The sequence below is a fragment of the Schistocerca cancellata genome, chromosome 4, assembly GCF_023864275.1.
Source record: "Schistocerca cancellata isolate TAMUIC-IGC-003103 chromosome 4, iqSchCanc2.1, whole genome shotgun sequence".
Taxonomy (NCBI): Eukaryota; Metazoa; Arthropoda; class Insecta; order Orthoptera; family Acrididae; genus Schistocerca; species Schistocerca cancellata.
Genome location: NC_064629.1, coordinates 488,708,213 through 488,714,212, shown reverse-complemented (window position 1 = coordinate 488,714,212; position 6,000 = coordinate 488,708,213).

The window sequence follows — 6,000 nt, the reverse complement described above, 5'->3', positions numbered from 1 at the left end:
TGCGGTTCGCACTCGCACTCGCGTCGATCGTCTGCTATCATAGCCCATTAATGACACATTTCGCCGCACTGTCCTAATGGATATATTTATCATACGTCCCACATTGATTTCTGCCGTTACTTCTGGCAGTGTTGCTTGTCTTTTATTACAAACAATTCCACGCAAACAGCACTGCTCTCTTACGTTGAGTGAAGACCATCGGCAACTGCGTTGTCCGTGGTGAGAGGCAATGCCTGAAATTTGGTATTCTCGGCACTCTTGACTCTGTGGTTTGCAGAATATTTAATTCCTTAACGATTTCCGAAATGGAATTCCCCATGCGTCTAGCCCCAACTACCATTCCGCCTTCAAAGACCGTCAATTCCCGTCGTGGGGCCATAATCATGTCGGAAGTCATATGAATCATCTGAGTACAAATGACAGCTCCGCCAGTCCACTGCCCTTTTATACCTTGTGTACGCGGTACTACCGCCGTCTGTGTATGTGCATATCGCTATCCGGTGACTTCTGTCAGCGCAATGTAAATGAGAACATTTTACAGTTTTCAGACAAAAAATACGGAGCCATTACTTTTCAGCGCCCCCTCGTATAAGCAACCGCCAGTATCTACTACCAGTGTAACGAATATGAGCACCGACGTAGCCATAGTTTGTAGCTGCTAACATCGGGTCTCAGACTTCAGAGTTACAATTCGTTGACACCGGAATAATGATGACACGATAGTTTTCTGATCAATTGGTTGAAAAGAGTATGTTAATGCCATATCTGTTTGATGCATCTATAAATTTCTCACTTCCCAAAGTATCTAAGCGCCGAATTCGGCCTACTTGAAGCGAGACTTCAATGGCAGACAGGAAGCGTCCCACCTATTTTAAAAAGGATACATTTCAGTGAAGCTTCAGGTTTTCTTGTAGAAGCTCCTAGTATGGTCTCGAATCTTCTCCTCTGTCCGGGAAGAAGACCACGGCGACTTCCTTGACAGCGACAAAACATCACGCTTTCTGAAGCACGAATGAGCAGATCGGTCATTTTTCTCATTCCAAAAAATATGGACGCTGGAAGTTGCGTCTACTAGAAAGGTGCACGCGAGCAGTTATGAAGATATTCGGATCCTATGAGGTGGTGAGTACAGATATTCTACTTCAGAGCGATGGTATAATTTTACGTCAATTTTAAGTCTGGTCACATAGGATACATTAAGTCGCGGTAAATCCTGATGGTAATGGTGCCTTCATCTATAGAGAATGCTTGATGATATTTAAATTACTCTTTGGTGGTGAACACTGCCTTTTCGAGTGAAACGTGGAACCATGATTTCAGTGTGTGGTCGCAACCAATACCCACTCGTTTAGAAATCTTCGTTTGCTATCTACCACCTTGTTCTTGTTGACAGTTATTTTAGGTGGAGAAACACTAATCTTATCAGTCTGCTTGGTTTGGATGTTTCTTGAAGGGAACTCGCAGGAGCTTCCGGTTCTAATTTATCTTTCTTTCTTTCAGCTCCTTAACTGACAATACATAGCATCTGCATAAATACGAACCTATGCGTTAGTAGATTACGATCCTTTGCGTGTACAGAGGTGTCGCAGTACTGATTACAACTCGAATTTTGTTTTTTTCCACACTTAATACGTAAGGCACAATAGCAATTTGAAGCCTTTAAAATGGTACTATTTAGATACTATATTTAATATTCATTCAACGTCAACAAATTGTTAGACTCATACAATCCTTATTATTTGTTAAACTGATTAACCTTGCTCGCCGTTCTATAGTAAACCGAACATGTTATATCAGAGGCTTGTCCAGACTGAATCTGAATATGAAGAAAATCAAGTCGACACCGTAAAGTTATACAGAGTCTTGGCCATTTCCTTGTTCAGCGTCTGGTTAGATTTCAATTAAACAACATGTCATATATGTTTCTTTAACAATTTAGAACTCTGTATAACCATAGCACTTGCGGTGACCAAGCAAACCAACATAAACAGAAAGAATATGTAGCGGTATTAACATATCAGCTGCATATCAATAGGATCAATGGGGCATATATCAATAAGTGACAGACACCTTTTCACAAATGAAAACAAAAAATGCAATCCTTCCAATTTTTCCCATTTTTCTATGCTACTGTTGTAACTAGTTGTTTGTGAGCCAATATGGAGATTCTTTTTATATTATACTGAGGTGGTATTTATATTACCTGGTGAAGTCACACCGTGTCCCTTGTAATGCGTACATGAACTGAAATAGATGTATTAAAAACGTTGTAAAATGAGAGTATCCTTCATTGGACTAAGAATTAAAATGATTTTTCAATATGTTTAAAACATAATGGTATCAAATTTGCTAAAAATAGAGTAAACACTGTCTAATTATTCATAACTGACATACACTGCTGCTGCTGGTGTGGACAACCTAAGTTGTGAAGACATGTAACTGTTGTGCAATTCAAAAAAATGGTTCAAATGGCTCTGAGCACTATGGGACTCAACTGCTGAGGTCATTAGTCCCCTAGAACTTAGAACTAGTTAAACCTAACTAACCTAAGGACATCACACACATCCATGCCCAAGGCAGGATTCGAACCTGCGACCGTAGCGGTCTCGCGGTTCCAGACTGCAGCGCCAGAACCGCGCGGCCACTTCGGCCGGCTGTGCAATTCATACTAAGTGTATAACACAAGGAAGTATAGGAATTTAAATGAAATCGAGTGAAACATGCTTTCGCTGGCACTCGAACCCTGAGCGTCTCGAATGTAAATTCTTGTGTGAACAGTAAAGGAGGGGAAGCAAGTGTGGTTTTAGAATAATTTCACTATTTTAGCATGACTCTTTTCCAGTTTTCTACCATGATGTGTAGTCCGTACCACTTTTACGCAGAAGAGTCCCCATGTTTACAACTTCTTAAGCTTTTACTGTTATTCACATGCTTCATTACGTTAGCTCCCACCAGTTTCACGGTCATACCAAAATTTCTAATTTCTGTTATACGAAAAAACTCAATAAGGTGGTTGATGTATCCTCTAACACAGCAGTTCTTTATTTCGAGTACTATGTAAACGCCTTAAATGAACATTTTGGTGCTGTGATCTTCAGTCTGAAGACTGGTTTGATACAGCTCTCGATGCTACTCTGTCATGTGCAAGCCTCTTCATTTCCGACTGTGGCTGCCCACATCCACTTTGCCTGCAACTGGTATCAGTAAGCGAGTGCAAATTCAGGCAATGGGTGGATTGGCAGACTGTGCTAAATGTTAAGGGGCAACTGTACCGTAAGGTCTGTCACTAAATACAGAACTGCTCGTAATTCACACAGTATTTGGACTGTACCGGTTCTGGCGCAATGGATTCATTGTTTTCGTATATGAACAAACTGGCCACTTGGCCAGGAGTAATTAATGAGTATTATATAAACAAACAAGTAACTTGTGCTTTGCCGGTCTGAGTGGCCGTGCCGTTCTATGCGCTACAGTCTGGAGCCGAGCGACCGCTACGTTCGCAGGTTCGAATCCTGCTTCGGGCATGTATGTGTGTGATGTCCTTAGGTTAGTTAGGTTTAAGTAGTTCTAAGTTCTAGGGGACTGATGACCATAGATGTTAAGTCCCATAGTGCTCAGAGCCATTTGAACCATTTTTTTTGTCTTTAATTCCATAAATATCTCTCTAGCTCTGCTCCATACGATGTTCACTGCCCGCCAGCCAGTGCCAGACAGTAGGATCAATCCACCACACCACTGACACACACATTTTTCACCCTCGTGATTGTGTTGTAACGGAAGATTCACAATCCTATGTGAGTGGTCTGAGTCCATGAAAGTGGATTCCACACTGATCACTACATTCATTTTCTGAACCTGATTAATGTTGTTCGACGGCATCGACATTCACCGTAAGTCTTGGTTACACAGTCTATATTTTCTATATGCTCAATACCTCAATAAAACCTAAAGTCCGATGGTATTTTTACAATACTGAAGTACCTGCTAAAATCGGCTTCTATGCGGTTTTAATTGCTAATCGGTTACAGTTAATTTCTGACTCTGTGACTGAAAAGAGCTCACAAATTAGATATCGGAAGCGAAACTGGCTGTTTAAAGTGTTAGCTATCAACAAGATTCTGACAAGGAAATTATTATTTTAATCCCATGTCAGCCGGGTGTAAAGAGGCTCCTTGCCATAATAGATCCGATTCGAAGCCATTTGGTAATTGAACCCACTTCAGCAAATTTCTTATTTTCTGGAATGGTTTTGCAGAGTATGAAGTTACCAGATAAAACGATTATTACTATTACTTTCTTAATTCAGCTGCTGCAGGCGTGCTTGCAGGAAGCATTTCATACATATCACAGTTGCCTAATACAGGCAATTATTTGGGTCCTTTTCCTTCTAGGCAATAGATTTCAGCTTCATGTCGAACATCTCCAATCGTTCATTGGTTACATTAAGACTAAATTAATCGTTGAAGACATTACTTGACATCAGAAATCGCGTTGCATTTCTTTATGTATTAGCAGCTTACTAGAAATTATGCATGTTGAAACGTCTCTGTTAGATTCATTTCGTATTGTCACGCTCCATTATTTGTAATTAGTTTTGTATTTAGTGGTTGTCCTCATTCAGTGGTACACAATTACCATAAAATACCAGTTTTTACAGTATCCATCCAATCCTATGTACATTACCTACATGTGACACTCCCAAGCTTCCTTTCTCCCTTTCTCATAATGTATGAATGAGTGAGTGAATGTGTAAGTCTAATTTCTCTTATATGTGGCACAGTCCAGCATATGGCTGTCTGCTCTTGCAGCAAGAATGTAGCCAACGTAGCTTTCTTAGTCAAGGCAAAGAGATTTGTACCCTTTCGGTAGGCATTCGACAGTAATTAAGTTGATGGCGGAAAGGACCCCTCTGGTCCCTTCCGGCTACCTGGTGGAAGTTGATTGCAGGCTCAGAGTGCTCTCGGCACTCTGGACTGGACCTTCGGTGAGTGAAGACGGTGCTCTTAAGAGCGACTTGGCGCTGGTGAGTGTATTAATGTGTGGCGGTGTGTAGCTAGTGAAACTGATTTGCTAGTCTATTTTAAAGTTCGGTAGTCGAATCCCCCCTCCCCCTGCTTCGCAGTACCGAACGAAGGTGGCAGACCAAAGGGTTGTGGTTACCTCACCGAGCCGAAGCGTACGGTGGCGCAGTGTCCGCAGGAGGGGATGTCAAATGGCACACACGCTCACCCAAATTCGGCGCGTTCTGTGCCAGGGAAGCGTGCAACTCAAAGCCACTTATGTCAACAGGTGACTGCACCACGGTCGATGTCTCTGCTGCCGAGGGCGACACACAGGAGATCCAGTTCGTGTCTCCCTTGCGCAGACATACCACAGACGATCGAAGACGGATTACAATTCGACGTCACTGACGACGCAAAGAGGCGGCGCAACACGCGACCACGAGTTGCATGATAGATGCCAGAGGCGACGCAAGCAGCGAGATCGCACGCAGCAATTGAGTGTGTACTTCATGAACTGCCAAAACGACGCGCTCCTCTTGCTTTGGACCTAAATACAGTGCGACGACTGAGTGTGGAAACAGTGCACAAGCTTTCTTCGCCGTCCGCTGCGGCCGTGCGGTTCTAGGCGCTTAAGTCCGGAACCGCACGACCGATGCGGTCGCAGGATAGAATCCTGCCTCGGGCATGGATGTGTGTGATGTCCTTAGGTTAGTTAGGTTGAAGTAGTTCTAAGCGCTAGGGGACTGATGACCTCAGATGTTAAGTCCTATAGTGCTCAGAGCCATTTGAACCATTTTAACGAAGCATTGCTCGTTTCTGTGCGAAGTGAACGAAACCTATGAGGGAATTTTCAATAAAAGTTATGATGAAATAGGCGTTAATGAGTCATCAAAACAACTACCAGTTATCCGTATTTGTCGATCTATGGGCACTTCGGGATGGCCAAGAGATATCTTAAAATTTGCTCATTATCTGATCTTTGATTCTGCATCATTAC